Source organism: Squalius cephalus (genome assembly GCF_949319135.1).
Source record: "Squalius cephalus genome assembly, chromosome: 19".
Taxonomy (NCBI): domain Eukaryota; kingdom Metazoa; phylum Chordata; class Actinopteri; order Cypriniformes; family Leuciscidae; genus Squalius; species Squalius cephalus.
In genome coordinates, this window is record NC_137140.1 from 7,510,807 (window position 1) to 7,526,465 (window position 15,659).

Here is a 15,659-nt window from a genome sequence, read left to right on the forward strand (position 1 = left end):
GTATCTTTGATCAAATGAATACAGCATTGGAGAGCTTTTGACAGGTAGTGTAAATAATTGTGAAAAAAAAATAATGGCTTTATTGTCGACCAGCCCTCTTTCACTGTACAATAGACTATTCTGAAAGAAGAAGAAATGTGACACCATGTTTGAGTTTCAACAATGATGTTGTGATACTGAGGTCCTCGGTTCAGGCTTAACACGTGACCTCATGATGTACAGTAACCTCTGACATCAGCGGTGACAGCAATAATTGAGCATTTATAATGTTGTTGATGATGTCACTGTGTACACTGCTTACGATGGGGGGGGGGGGGGGGGACATCTGTTATCCATAAAAGTGTCCTTAGAAAAACACACACATTGGGTTTTTATGTTTTATGGGGACTTTCCATAGACATAATAATTTGTATACTGTAAAAACTATATATTATATCCCCTAACCATAATCCTACCCCCAAACATATCCATCACAGAAAACATAACTTAGTATGATTTATAAGCCGTTACAAAAAAAATGTCCCCACAAGGACAAGGATTACATAACGTAGAGTTTAACAGAACCACACATACACACACACATGATACAGTAATCCTGTCTGAGATATGGTAAGGCCACACATACTCCACAGGGCTTTTTTTCATTTTGAGAAGGATCAAACAGATTATTAAAAGCAAAGCAAACAATCACCTGACCTCACTGGAGGTGTGTCTGGTATGTAATGTGCCTTCTAGACATGAACTCATATGACCGTACATGTAGGCTCAACTCCAGGACGCACCTCTGTCCCCTGAGGTCACATCAACCACAGACGCTTCATCCCTTTGGCTTTCACTATCAACAATCTAATCTGCTTATTATGGCCACACCTCTGAGGCCTGGCCGGCTCACACTGAAGCATGAAGATTTATGGGAAAGCAGATTAGACACGACAACTAAAGTTATATTGCACACTTTTTAACACTTTAAAGCATCTGGTCATTTTTGGCAAGTTTCTTTCTAGGCTAACCTTGCGACTGTCAAACATAACTGTCAACCGGAAACAAGGCATAATCATTTCCCATCATTAGGCGACTTTAAAGGGATAGTTTACCCTAACATTAAAATAATGTCATTTATTACTCACCCTCATGTTGTTCCAAACCAGTATGACTTTTGTTCATCTTCAGAACACAAATGAAGATCTTTTTATGAAATCTGAGTGCTTCCCTTCATTGACCGTTCACACAACTACCACTTTTTGACGCTTCAAAAAGTTCATAAAGAGATTGTAAAACTAGTCCATGTGAATTGAGCGGTTTAGTCAAATCTCGAAGACACGATTGCTTTATATGATGAACAGAATTTAGGCTTTTATTCACATATAAACATTGATCAGCAAACATAAACAGAAGCTCAACCGAACCTGCTTGACACACAAGAACACCTCTTGATGAAGCTCAAACGTGCTCTTTATGGACTTTTGAAGCGTCAAAGTGGTCGTTGCGTAGCTGTCAGTTGAGGGAAAGAAATCTCTCAGATTTCCTCCAAAAAATCTTCATTTGTGTTCCGAAGATGAATGAAACTCTTACATGTTTGGCACGACATGAGGGTGAGTAAATCATGACCGAATTTTCATTTTTGGGGGAACTATCCCTTTAATGAAGACATAAATTAAGAACATTACTGAAGTATTACTGATAACACAAAAACACTTCAACACTATGGAAGGTTGTTTCCGCTACACAATAAAAAATAAAAAGTAATTGCTACATTTTATCTCACAACTCTTATTAACAATGGTACTGATTTGTCAAATGGTGTGACATGCAAACTTCTACTGAATATTAATTATACATCATGTATCCAAAAAATGTATATTATGAACATTAAAAGGCTGATCGAGGCCAAAACGTAATAGTTAATATAATAATTAAACATAAAAAAAAAAAAAAGCATATACTTTTTTAATTAAGGTGGAAATCATTTTTAAGGCTATAACAATACGCTATTTCTCAAACCTTTTCAAATCTTTTAAATCATTTTTATTTAATTTTTTACTTTAAATGTAAAAAAGGTGTGACGTTAGACGTTTCTTGAGGCATGGACATACCAACATGCAATTAATCAAAAAAGTAAAAATGCATCGACACACTGTTTGAATTTGTACTTGATATATTTGTTGTGAATTCCAGTGAAAGTGCATGAGGTATGAGGACGGCAGGACGCTGCTTTGTCATAAACACACATCTGCCAGTAAAACTCCTCCCCATTCTGCCTGCATGAACCTGCCCTTCCCAGCATTCCCAGCGATCAAAGTCAACACTTGATTCAGACTTTCTGGAAGAATGATAACGCAAATATTCCATTTAGATCCAAGACCACCGCACAATAGAAGAATAATTTGTAGACTTATGAAAACAAACGCTACTCAGCTGAATGAAAGTGTTTTTGATCTGTTTATCTGAGGGGTTGCGTAAGTGCTTGTGTTGCTGAAGTATTTATATAACACACTTATCAAAGCTGACATTTGGCTTATTAGTACTGGCTAACTGCACTGCACAGTGCACGACTTACGTGGGAAATTCAATTACAAAACAATGTCCTCAGCTCTCCATTGCCATGAATATGTCAATCAACAAAATAACCTCTCTATGTTCTTGGCAGATACACAGGGCCTTCTAAAGAGAACAAACCTTGTGAGGCAAATTTGATAGTAGCAACACAATAGCGGTATTTCAGCACAAAACAATTAAATGACAATTCTTGCCAAAACAAAAAATAAAATATTTGGAATAACTATCAATTCAGTTCATGTTATAATATATTTAGGTGACAAACCTAAACAGATTATAATAATGTAACAATAACTGATAAAATTCTGTTTCAATAAATTGATAGCTAAATAGAAAACAATATATCTGGTCTTAAAGGTGCAGTAAGCGATTTCTGAGAAATGCTGTTGATATTTGAAATCGTCACCCAAACAAACACACCTCTTGCTTCACTGCTCCAGCCCCAAAATAACAAAATAACATGCAATGACTGGCGCATCAGACAACAATAGGGCTGTCACTTTTGTGAAAAAATCCTGTTCGGTTTTTGAGACATAAGTGTTCATTGAATCGATTGTAAAATCAATTTTCCATGTTTTCTAATTTTCATATTTTAAATTTTCTGACAACTAACAGGCATTAGGACGAACGTAAAGAGGCGCGCCGCACTTGAGACGCGCACAAGTCAGCAATATTTCTGATGATTTATTGGCGTGAAGCTCCGTGCACAATGACAAACAGGAGTGCAACAATCTCGAAAAACAATAAGCAGTGGATTGCCATAACATCAATGAAAAACACTACTGCAGGCTTCAACATGGCTGTGTTTACGATTAGAAATGTCAAACAAATTTCACCTACGTAGGCGATTGTAGACCGTAGCCCGAATCTGTATCTCTATGCATGAGACAGACTAAATGCCGGCAGAATTCACATTTTTGTAGTAAAAAGAGACACATTATCCAGAAGGATAATTTGCTGTTATGTGTGTTTGTCAGAGCCTGCAGTTGCTTGTGTGACGCGCGTTCGCTGCGGCCGTATCGTGACGGGCTGGATGCGCTCCGAGAGAAGGCCGTTAAAATCGATTCCCTATTTTCGTTTTCGAAACTTGTGTTGTTTGGTCCGATCGATTGTGCAATCGATTTTCGAACGTAAATTGACAGCCCTAGACAACAACAACAACAGCATATATTGGTTCTGCGAAACAGCAACAAAAAAAAACAGCGTATCGGCAGAAACAAAGCAACCTCGGCATCTGTTTTCAAAGGCTTCCTGTTCTTATATTCCTCCGATATTTCCTCTTTGGTAATATCTCAGCCATCTCTCTATTAGACTTTCTACAAATGTCCTGCTTGCTCACTCTCTCTTCTCCCCCATCATAGCGGATATGATGATTGGCAACAAGAGCATTGTGGTACTTGGTGGATCGATCCGATCCACTTTGTTTTTCTCCTATTTACACAGCCAGCGCACACACACAGAACAGACATCTAGAAAACATCCACAAATTGTTTGTTTAGGTGTTGATTTAAATTTTCAACGGCATTTCTCAGAAATCACTTAATGTTTCATTAACATAACATTGACTTAATACAAAATTAATTCTTGCCATTTTAACAATTATTATTATTAGTGGTAGTACATTTTATAATACTGATGATACTACTACTGCTCTGTGTTGCTTTCACCCTATGAATTGCATAAGTCACCAAAATCAGAATGTGGAAACATGGAGAGCTCAATGCTTCAACGATGATCTAAGCGGACGTGCCAAACTGCCTTCCACTCCACAAGCACGAGCCCTGATCCTGTTCTTTATGAGACTCCAGGCACAAATGAACCCATCATGTCACAGACACACTGGCTGTCAGATCTGCTCTCATCCCAGACCTCCTGGCCCAGCCGGATTGTTCCTAAGACAGGAACGCTGATTGGTGTAAATAAGTGCTAAACACTCTGAGCCGTGTAACGGGACTATCTTCAGCTCAAAGAAGATTAGATCACAGCCTTGGATACCTGATCTTATTGCCCTGCATGTCTTGGGAGCAGAGAAGCGTTTAACAGTGTGTGTGATCGTGAGCGTGTTTAAGACTTACACAGTTGAGTGATACTTCCAGGTCAAGTCCCTCCTTTTATATAAAAAAAAAAGACCAAACAGAAGGGAGAGATAAGAGAGTTTGCTTTCAGGACAAACAGGATTCCAGCACACAAACCTGTTCACAACAGTAATGGGAAGGAGGCACCTGAAAAGCTGTTGATCCTGGACACAATAAGGCCACATACACCAGCACTAAACCTCAGTACTCAATGAGGCAACAGAGTTACCTGCAAATATCTGTGCAATTAAACTGGATAAATTTAGGTAGCTAGCTATAAACACATTAAAAGATTTAACATGTCAAAACTTTAATTAACATGCTCAGCAAGATTCAAGTTCGATCCATGCTGATACAATGTGTGCTACTGAGGAATTATAGGATTTGCCGTTTTTCAGTATTGTGTCATCTCTTTATTCAATGTTTTAAAAAAAATAAAAAAAATAGATATCTAATATTTGCCCATTTAATATTACCGAATTCTGATATCTTTGCTTATGATTTCTCATGCACTGACTAGCAGATGCCATAAGAACATGCACAGTCCCAAATTTGTACTGATCTTGTGACATTAAAGAGGACCTATTATGTTTGTTTTTTGTTTTTTTGTTTTTTACATTTTCAACTTTCTTTAATGCGAAGTGTTGCTGTTTGAGCATGAAAAATGTTTGCAAAGTTACAAAGCAAAAGATATCCACTCCAAAGGGAGTTATTCTCTATATCAGTGCGCACTGTTTCTAAACTCCCTGAAATGCCTCAATTGTAGTCTTGAGTTTTATTACGAGAATAAACATGTCACAATATTCCTCATTTAAATAATTCCCACCCAAGGCATACGCAAAAAAAGGGGTGATGCCTGGTTGAGTTGCATTAGTGTGTTGAAACTTGTGTTATGGTAAGGGGCGTGACATTTCCCAAACATGCTCGAAGTGGTTGACCAATGACAACACTGGTCCAGACAACCAATCAGAGCACTTTGTGTTTTTTGGGAGGAGAGGCTTCATAGAGACAGGAACTAAACAGAGCGTTACAGACAGACTGGGAAGAGAGGTGCTGCAACAATATATGTGAAAAATAATTTTTTTTGAACAATATCAAGACTTTGTAAAAGGACATAATATGGCCACTTTAAAGATCAGCCAAATAATACAAATACACTAAATAATACAAAAATAGTAAATAATAATATAATAGATAACATTCATATAATCAATAATTAATAATAATAATAATTTACTATTTAAGCAATATTTACTGAAAAAATATTTAGTCAAAATAAACAGACACTTGTGAATGGCTATCAATGGAGAAATATGCTTTTTTCATCAGATGTAGTTATAGCATCTATCAGCAGAGGCTAACAGGGCCATGCTAACCAGACTAGCCTTGACCCCTTAACATACACATACTTGCACTGAGTATGTTTCAGACCTAAACGTAGGTGTATTATCCTACTGTATATCTTGTGAATATTGAATACTCTGCAAAAATCACAACTATTTGTACCATTTATCTAAAGCTACCAATTATACTTTGTTCCTCTTAGTTTCTCATCCAAAACAAGTGTGAGAAACTCACAGGAGACATCAACAGCACTTTGAGAATGTTGTCCCAATCTGTGGCTTGAGCGATGATGCAACCATTATTATTCCCAAGAGCGAGTTATGACAGAAACACATTCCATAAGAGATGTTTTTACTCATGTTGGTTACATAGAAAACATCAGTGGGAATAACCCCAAAGAAACTTGTGTTTTTGCTATGTGTGTCAATCAGCCAAATGTTTAAGCCATCCTAAAGTGAGATTATATCAGGTATCAGATGTCAGGCAAACACTTTCTTTATGGATGTTGAAAGACAAATTAGAAACAGGTACACATTCACAAGGGAATGTCAAGAATTTGGGCTTTTGGGCTTTTGTCAAGGCTTTTGTTTGAAAAAAATGATAGTCAGACATTTGTTACAGCATCAGTTTACTGCATATCTAATGACAGCATTTTCATCATGAAACAAGAGATTTGTGTAACACAAATGCAAATGGCAAATTTAAAGAATATATAATTTTCATAAATTATCTTTTTTTTTTTATAGGCCTATTTTATTAATAATAAAAGCTTTCTATTGGATTACACACACACACACACACACACACACACACACACACACACACACACACACACACACACACACACACACACACACACACTGAGTTTCCCCCTAACCTTAACCCTTGCGGTGGATTTTTAATAGATAAAATAGCAAACTATATATTAAACTAACCATGTTTCTAACATTTAACGTTACTTCTCTTTTCAGGCCTAACATAACACTTTGAAACACAATGAACTAAAATGTTCTGTCCTGTATTTTTGAATGTTGTATGTTGTGTTGCCATACCCCTTTTACTTTGGTAGTGTGAGTGTAAAAATAACACATTTGGGAATTGAAACTAGACAGATGACTAAATTTGAACCTTGTGATTAACAATGAAGTAATCATTAAAACAAAGCTTGCTTTACCTGGTAACAGAAGGGTTTGTCTATGAAAACCAATCAAATTGTGGGGAAATGATGTAATGCAGTATGCCATTTTTGCCCTACCTCCTTATTCTATAAAAACTGTTGTATTCTTTTAGATGGTGGGATTCTCAATGGAATTTGTCAGAGATCCTCCGGCCTTGCTTCTTCTTGGGGGAGATTCTCTGAGAACTGCTCGAGAGATCCTCCGGCCATGATTAAAGCATTTAAAGGACATTTGCTAAGGTCTGTTTGTCGATTATTCCTGCGCAGGAAGAAAGCTAGTTAGGGAAGCAAGTTAGTTAGGTAGACTATATATTAAGCGTCGATTGGAGACGTTAGGTATCGTCGATTGGAGATGGCCCAGGGGGATCGTCGATTGGAGATGGCCCAGGTATTTATTAAGCGTCGATTGGAGATGTTAAGGATCGTCGATTGGAGACGGCCCCCGGTAGACTTAGGTCAGATGAGATAGGACTTAGTTAGGTTTAGGGAAAAATCTACGACAACCTAAACACAACCCTCACAGAAAACTTTCTGCATTTTCACATTTTCATAAACATGATATAGTATGATTTATAAGTTGTTTTCCTCATGGAGACTAAAAAACTTTCCCCACAAGGACAAGGATTTCAGATATTGCCATCTTTGTGGGATAAATTATAAATATAATATAATTATTATATGACAGAATAGAGCCAGGTGGTTAAAGGGAAGTGGTTGAAGACAAATATGAAGACAATATTCTGATTTCACACGGACATTAAAGTCTCAGGGGGTTCTTCAAGTCAATAATTTAGGCGTCAGTGGTTCAAGCTGACAAAGGTGAGGTTAGGAGCCTCTGGCCTAGAAAACAACAACAATTCAATTGTTCCATAATAACTACAGTATAGCCACTGTGTGCATTACACCTGACGTGACATGACTCTGATCAATGGTCAATGATCTGCCTGACAGCAACCTTTATCTATACTCTATGCCTATACTCTACTTACTATACTATATTTAGCATAACCCTGAGTGTATTATTGGTTAATTTAACCAAACAGCTGTCCTAAAGAATATGGTGTAGGCCTAAACTTTAGCCACAATGAGTGTGAAAAAACAAATTGCACAATAAATGGCACGTATAATCAGTCTATCTGGTATGTTTGCAGATGCTATGAGCTCAAATATCAGTAGGCCTTCACAACATTTAAATGCTCTTGCTTGAATGCCTGGGGCACACTATGGAAGACAGTCCCCAGGGTAACCAACACAACAGCCTGATTTCTCCATGGCAACCAAAGCACCATAGGGATATAAAAATGTGAGCAGAAAACACAAAACTAAAGAACAAAGACTATTTGTGTGAGAGCCTTCCATACAGGGCCTAAAATTAACACTCGCCAAGCGCCAAATGCGAGTAAAAATCAGCTTTGGCAAGTATATGAAACGGTGTCAATCACCAGTTGGCCAGTAACATTTTTATGAATTCTAATACTGCAATGTTGAGATAACGTTAATGTAAAAAACGTGAAAGACGCTCGGGACATTGACGGTGCAATGCTGCATCGTCACGAAAGTTTAAGCCTTGACAATTTAAATATTCACTTGGGACTGGGAACTGTGTGGGAAATCCGAAGCGCGCGACCAGAAAGCCAGGTCTCAGACTGCATGCAAATACTAAAATGAGCTCTGTTTCACGTCTTCTTGCACATAATATTAAAGATTTAAAAAAATGAAAAATATTCATGGCTGGTAAATTTTCCTAAGTCACTTCAAACTCACTGAACTTTTCATAAGTTTAATCATTATGTTTGCGACGCATATCTTAAAAGGTGAAGTGTGTCATTTCTGTGGTGTCAAACGGAATTGAAATTTGAGTGGCCCGACTGGACTGGGGAGCCCGATCTCATGAAAGTGCGTATCTATAGCACGAAGAATGATATTTCTCGTATCATTTATATGCCAAAACAAGTTTTTGCGTACATATGATACGCAGTTTTCGCATGCTATGATACGCACTTTATGGCGTGTAATACGCACGCCCTCCTCACCCCTAATCCTACCCAAGGGGTTTAACTTTACAGTGCGTATCATTTGAACGCAAAAACTCTTTTTGGCATATAAATGATACGAGAAATATCATTCGTGCTATACAGTAGATACGCACTTTCATGAGATTGTGTTGGACTGGGAGCAAAAACACTAGAACACAGTCAGGGCCGCTTACCGTGAGAGCAGGAAGAAAAAAACAAAGACAACTAAACAGGAAACAGTATAAGAGACATACAGCTTATCTCACAGTTAGCTCACATAAATAACACACCACAACTCAGAAAGAAACGAATGTGGCACATCAGCGCCTAAAGAAGTGCAGATCTAAACATCATTCAGAATGGCTGCTCTTTCTCTTCTAAAATTTATAGCCTCTGCTCTTGGTCCGTTTCCTCATTGATGGCACAAAAGACATTTTTTAGCCCCCCAAATGGTTGCATAGCAAAAGTCTAAAAGTGTCATGGCACTGTGGTCCTCCAGACACAGTTTACCACCTTATATCATACTTTCCCCCGAGGGACGTGTCTTAGTTGTTAAGTCATTTGTTTGTAACATACTAAATGGTGCTCAGCACCTGGACCAACTGCAGGACACACTGACTGAGAAAATACAGCAACGGATTCATAAGAGACTTTGGAATCCATATATCCTTTCATGAAACTGTTATTTTTCCTGAATATTTCAATTGGGATGAGACGCAACTTGTGTGGCTTATTGTTCCAGCACTACCACATCACCGGGACAACATTCCATGTACACCGCATAATGCTTCTTATAAACAAACACAAAAATACTTCTAATTGCTGAAAGCAATTACTGAGTGATTACTTCTCTTGCTGAAAATACCACATGAAGATCTCCCTGTGACCAGTGCTGTGAACTGTACAGATTCAACAAGATTACAGTTGCTTTGAAAAACTTTGATATGACATTTTTCAACTTTATTACTCATGTGGTGTGTAACCATCAAGTAAAAAGTAATAACATCTTAATCATCTTAAAGAGGACCTATTATGCTTTTTTTTTTTTACATTTTCAACTTTCTTTAGTGTGTAATGTTGCTGTTTGAGCATCTTTTTGTGCCTCATTGTTTTTAAAAGGTCAAATTCATACAAAATGATGTCAAAATGTCCGTCTTGCAGAGTATTCAGGTAAACATAGCCAGTTTTGGAACGTAAATAGTTGAGGGAAAACGCATGTGTTGTAACAATATATTGGATCCGTGCATATGCTCTTAACTCTTTCCCCACCATTGATGAGTTTGTTTGTGAGTAAAAGCGACGATTGACGAGTTTTTATGGCTTTTTATTGTGTTTTCACTGTTATACGCTAGGGGGCGTTATGACACATCTTCTGAAAGAGTACAGCAGGGGTGCCCAATCCTGCTCCTGCCGATCGACTGTCCTGCACAGTTCATCTCCAACCCTAATCAAACACACCTGCCTTTAATTTTCAAGTGAACCTGAAGACCTTAATTGATTGCTACAGGTGTGTTTGATTAGGGTTGGAGATGAACTGTGCAGGACAGTCGATCGGCAGGAGCAGGATTGGGCACCCCTGGAGTACAGTATCTCCCGATTAATGTATTCTTGAATAAATTAATGAATGGGTTTTATCACATTAAATGCATGAAATACATGTTATATGCCATTTAAAAGTTGGCTTAGCCTTAATGGCGTGAAATTTATGAAAAACCCTCAGGAGACAATTAATGAAGAATGAGTTGTGTCTGCATCTGCCACATTCTCCACAGAAACTAAAATCAGGAAATGGAGCAAAAACATCCTGTGCTGACAGTAATTTGCATAGTGCAACTATATTGCAACACTCTTCTCCATCATTTTATCATCGTTTGATGAATTACTGCACCCATTATCAATAGAAAATGCACAAAAACATCTCTTTAATAAAGTTCTGTTCATCATCTGCTTTCCACCGATAATAGCATGACGTTAATTACAGCAGGCAAATATTGCTGACTTTTTTTCTAAGTCACAATCTATTATGAGCCTAATTTACATAAAAATAAAGCGAGTTTGAAACCATGGTGCAAAAATGTCTTTCAGTCCATGTCTGTTTCAGTATATTCCTCTAAAGTTCTTTCTAACTGCATTAACAAGCCCCTTAACTCTGCTCCATAAACTTTTATGGATACTATAACAGTGTGACCCAAGTTACCTAGATGTTAGCAGACACAATAGATTACTAGGGTCCAAAGGTAAACCTCTGCTGTGAAACAATGCTCAGGAAGAATTCTCTGAGCATTCTGGACTTTTCTAATTGTGTACGTTTAGACTTGTGGACATACGCACATTTAGTTTCAGCCTGAGGCTGCTCACATGCCACAGACAGAAAGTTGACTTTCCAATGCTATGAAAACCATCTATTCTGTCTCCATTTACAACATGCAAACAGTCATTTTTGTCAAACTAATGGCTTTCAAAACATTGCAACGTTTTTGTGATTTAATATACCATCTCAAATGTACTCTCAGTATCTTGTGCCAAGAGGCTGTTTGTTTGATACTCTTGGCAGACTAATACTGCAAAAAAAAACTATATAGCTTCTAGCACATTGCATGTATAATAAGGCCTGGTTTCAAAAACAGGGCTTAGATTAAGCCAGGATCAGGCCTTAGTTCAATTAGGTCATTTAAGTAGCTTTTATAAGTGTGCCTTAGAAAAACATTGAGACAAAACTGACATATTTTAAGAAATGTCAGTGCAACTTGCAAGTTGCATGTTAGTCTGGGGCAAGGCTTATGCCTTGTCTGTGAGACCAGTGGAAAGGGTGTGTTCACACTTGTGCGATTGCTCTGTTAGTGTGGTTCAATTAAATAAGTGTGAATGCTGCCATCTGAACCATGGTGCGCAACATTCAAACAAACGCTGGTGCAGTTCGACTGAAATATGACTCTAACAAACTAAAAACAACGTGATGCGACCCTAAAAAGGACAAAATACTCAAGCATACCTGTTTTTTTTTTATATCGTGGCAATGTTGCCCATCACAGTACGGTAAAGGCATCAGAAATGCTGTCTCCTTGCAGCAGATCTTCAGTTGTGTGCAACAGAGGGATTCCTGCTGCCGTTTTGACCCCTTCGCACATTTCATAAGCTCTTCACAAGTTCTCAGCTGGTAAAAATACCATCATATGTAAGCACAATGAGCACATTTAGCCAGGCACACCGGATTGTTTTGAATGATCTGTAAGTTCAGTCACAAAAGTAGGTTTTATTTTGAATCTTTAGTCTTAAAAATTGACAGAGTGAATGCTAAGTGAACCAAATGTATATGTTATGAAACATTATCTAATAGTGGAGCGGCTAAGTGATATCATCGTTCAGTTTATGATACAAGCGTGAAAATTGGCATGAGCAGTCTCCATGGGTCACTTGACAAGAAAATTGTCCGAGCCACTTGAAATTTCAAGATTATTCATTTTTCAAGATGGCCGACACCTTAGTGGAGCAGTTAAGTGATATAGTGGTTTATTTGGTGATACAAGCATGAAAATTGGCATGAGCAGTCTCTGATGGTCACTAGACAATAAGCCACCCACAGCTACTTGAAATTTCAAGATGGTGGCCATTTTTCAAGATGGCCACCACCTTAGTGGAGCAATTAGGCTCATGGCAATTTTAATGCTTGTATCACCAACTAAATGATTTCTTAAGCCTAATTGCTCCACTAAGGTGGTGGCCATCTTGAAAAATGGCCACCATCTTGAAATTTCAAGTAGCTGTAGGTGGCTTATTGTCAAGTGACCCACAGAGACTGCTCATGCCAATTTTCATGCTTGTATCACCAAATAAACCACTATATCACTTAACTACTCCACTAAGGTGTCGGCCATCTTGAAAAATGGCCGCCATCTTGAAATTTCAAGTGGCTTGGACAATTTTCTTGGCAAGTGACCTATGGAGACTGCTCATGCCAATTTTCACGCTTGTATCATAAACTGAACGATTCTGCCAAACATAAGCACTTAGCCGCTCCACTACAAGTGCAACAGCTTTATTCAAAAACTAACTCATAACAGAATCTCAGGAACATGACCAGAACAACCAAGTAGGCTAAATGCAACATAGAACTGATCAAGAACTGAACTAAACACAAGGCTTAACTAGACAGCAAACAGAGGAACTAATGAGACTAATTAATGAGACACACCTGAACTGAAACTCAAATCAAATCAGTAACCATGGAAACAAACAGGCAGAACTGAACTAATTAACAGATTAACCAAACACAGACAAGAACAGAAATCAAAACAAACTAACAACATGACAGTATCAATTTCTTGATTCTTTCTTTTATTTATTCATTGATTAGTTTGGTTTGATTAGGACCAGTTTGGACACAGACGGATTAACCAATCATCATAAGACGTATGAAATGACATTTTGTCTTGATTTTTGCAGTACTGAAAGAGATCTCTTGACCAACTTTATGATGCAAAGGTCGGTCTGAAGCCATCCAGACGCAAGACAGATCATGAAATGTAGGGGTCAGGGGTGGCCTTTCCTTTTTTGCCCCATCGCTCGGGGTCGCCGCTAAAAGAGGGTTTCATTCACCATCTCTGTATCATTGCCAGCTGAGTCAGTCAAACAGTGAGTCACGAGCCAGCACTTGTAACGTTTGCATCATCAACGCATCACTGGATCATTTGTTTGTCTCCAGGAGAACCGTGGAGAATAGACAACTTGAATGTGCTGCATTCAGATAGCATAATAACTGTATCAGTGTTGTTGTGGCGGCAACGAAAAGTGGACGAGTGCCAAATGCAAATGCACACAAAAGAATCATATAAAGCCCAGAAGCCCCGTAGAGGCAAGCAGGCATTTGTCAGGAATGACAGACAGACTCCCGACCGAAGTACAGACACACTCTGTCGTTTTAAGTTTACACAGTGATAATCTCCATACATGGGATGGAAACAGTAAATGCATGTCGTTCAGCCTCTCTCTAGTTTCAGGGGCAGGATTTCTCTACCCAATCCGCTCCGGACATCTGAATAACCTGCATTTCCTTGTTCCACCTCATAGTTTGCCAACACTGTAATAATAAACCATTAACTTTGTACTGCAGCTACAGAACATGTCTTTCACACATATCAGACATGTTGTATGCACAAGCATCCACTTTAAACACTATAAAGTCACGTGATCTAGTTATCAATCACAAATAAAAGTTTCAGTTAAGTATTTCTTCCGACACTATTGATTAGAAAATATTAATAAACGAATGTTTTATTCAACAAGGCAGCATTAAACTGATAGCAACAATAAAGACATTTATAATGTTACAAAGTATTTCTATATCATATACATTCATCAAAGAATCATGAAAAATAGTTATTACGGTTTCCACAAAAATATGAAGCAGCACAACTGTTTTCAACATTGATATAATAATAATTGTTTCTTGAGCAGCAAATCAGCGTATTAGAATGATTTCTGAAGGATCGTGTGACTCTGAGGACTGGAGTAATGATGCTGAAAATTCAGCTTTGCCATCACAGAAATAAATTACATTTTAAAATGTATTCAAATAGAAAACAGTTATTTCATATTGTAATAATATTTCACAATATTACTGTTTTTGTTGTATTTTTAATCAAATAAATTCAGCCTTGGTGAGCAAAACCTTTAATATCCATTATTTTGTATGCCAACGTACCTTACAAGACTTTTCCCTTAGTTATCTTTTATTAATAACTTTCATTAGTACAATGAACAGATATTTGTATAAGTAGGCCTAATAATATTTAAGCTATATTCAAATGGAAATTTCATGAAACTCCATTTTTGAATGTGCATAATTTGTTTGCTAATGACTTATTAATCAAAATGAATTGATGCATTAATTAAATTATTAATGAAAGTGAAAGTGTTGGCTCATTTATTAGTAGTAGTTAACCTTATTGTTAGTAATAACATTATAAATTAAGAACATAGTAGAGATTTGACAAAAATGCAATATGTGGTAAAACACCTTAGCAACCAAATAGCAACACACAGATCCACTCTGAATACCTTAGCAACTGCCCAGCAACCGTCTACTGACCACTCAATACACCTTAGTAACTACCTAACCCAGGAAAACAACTGGAAACCACTTCTCAAATACTGGACTCGCTGTCAGTGAGTTTCGAATGATAGGAGCATTCAGTTCTACAGAAAATGTAAAAATAGAAATAATGATTATTGTATGATTATGAGCTCACACACATGTTGGTCAATGTGTGTTTATGTGGTGAAAACATTCTTAACTGTCATATAAAGCAAGCATGACAAAAACATCAATTCAGATCAAACGTGTTCAAAATCGAAACGGTCAAGGGAAGCTCGCTCGTCAGAGAATTCCCGCGAAATAGACAAACGCGCTCACCTTTTTAAAGATACACTTCACATTTATTCAGCTCAGCCAAAACTGCATGCATAGAAATATATTCATAAAGACTTTAACCA

At 37.5% G+C, this 15,659-nt stretch overlaps 1 protein-coding gene across 2 annotated transcripts in view; it reads right to left on the minus strand.

Annotated features, from left to right (window-relative positions):
- The window catches only part of ank3b (ankyrin 3b), a 180,347-nt gene that overhangs the window by 161,733 nt on the left and 2,955 nt on the right, over window positions 1–15,659 (minus strand). The window lies entirely within an intron of this gene.